Consider the following 1,510-nt stretch of genomic DNA (forward strand, 5'->3'; position numbering starts at 1 on the left):
GGGAGGGGAAGGGTGTGTGCATTGACTCGGACCCTGGGTTCTACATCAGAATTGATGTTGCAGCTGCTGCCAACCCCTGCCCAACCCCCCTGAACCTCTCCTCCGTGGATGCTGACAGGCCATGCTGAGCGCTTCCATTAGAGCCTTCCACTCACGCTCTGGGCTGTCAACCTGGTATCTTGGCCCCCCTGCCGTGCCAGTTCCCCTGCTTGGCAGGCTCAGGGTTGGACAGGGGATTTGCCATCTCACAGGTATCAGCCTGTAAAGCTCAGTGGGGGGGAGCAGAACAATTTTGCTTCCCTCCAAAGCATTCCTCTGACAGCTGCAGCTCACACGTGCCACGAGCCACCAACGGTAATGCACGGGTGCAAGTCTTCATTGTTAACCCGTGACCACACAGGACTTCTGCGGGGGCCTCCGTGTATCTCCTTAAACCACTCCTCCAGCACACACAGGAGACAGGGTGGGTACCCAGGGGAAGCACCGGGGAACAGGAGCACTGGGACACAACAGCTCCTTAAATCCATAACATGTAAAAAGAGGCAGGGATGTTAAGCAGGTGGTGATGGGAAAGGCTGCAGGCAGACTCCCCCCTGCGTAGGCTGAGAATATGGTCAGGGCCTGACCGATCACACTGACTAATGCAGACTACAGACCTACCAAAAGCCTAACTTATGAACGACACGTGCTTAAGCTGGCGTACAATGCATAAGCCACGAACCTACCCTTACGTCCTGAGGGACGGCCAAAGAAAGTGGAATAAGAATCTGTTTCTCAAGTCTTTAACACTAGACAAGACCGAGAGCGAGTAGCTGCTTTCTGGAACGGTGGGAAACGGCGGCTATGAGCAGCAACTGGCACTTGGTTTTGTGACCCTGTTAGCAGTTAAAATAGGTCTAAACGGCAGAGCATAACAAACACGAGGCAAGGAGCATTCCCAGGCAGGCAGGGAAAAAGAGATGAGCAGTGCTTCTCCCTTCCCGAGTTGGAGTTTTCCCAGGGACGCAGGCCGCCCGCCATCGGCATGTCCCAAGCACGCAGGAAAATGGGTTCGGTCCCGTTCCCAAAGTTTCAGCAAAACAAGTCTGTGTGACACCCGTCAATTTAAAAATCCCACGTAAAAATTAGGTTTAAACAAGGACCTCTGCAAAGTAGACACAACCTGCTGTTAGCCTCCCCCCTCCCTCCTGCATCTCCCCCAGCTGATAGACTTGAGAATCTGTACTGTGGTGTGACAAGTCACTAGGTAGGCATAGCGCAAAGGGCTTGTTCTTCTGGCTCAAGGTGCGATCAATAACAGGGCATATTATAGCCCCGTCTCTAGCTGCTTTATCCAATTTGGAGGGCTGTAATCCCTTACCGGCTAAGAGGGACTGGAGCATCGCTAGGAAATGTCATTGCATCTTCGCTTCACGTACAAAAAGGGGAATTGTCAGGGACCCAGATTTTCCTTTTGCCAAGGAAAAATGCAGTAAAACCCAGTTCGTCATCTTACGAAACACCCCCCCCC

This window comes from Gavialis gangeticus, unplaced genomic scaffold, assembly GCF_001723915.1.
Source record: "Gavialis gangeticus isolate Ggan-Ray unplaced genomic scaffold, GavGan_comp1, whole genome shotgun sequence".
In the NCBI taxonomy this organism is placed as follows: domain Eukaryota; kingdom Metazoa; phylum Chordata; order Crocodylia; family Gavialidae; genus Gavialis; species Gavialis gangeticus.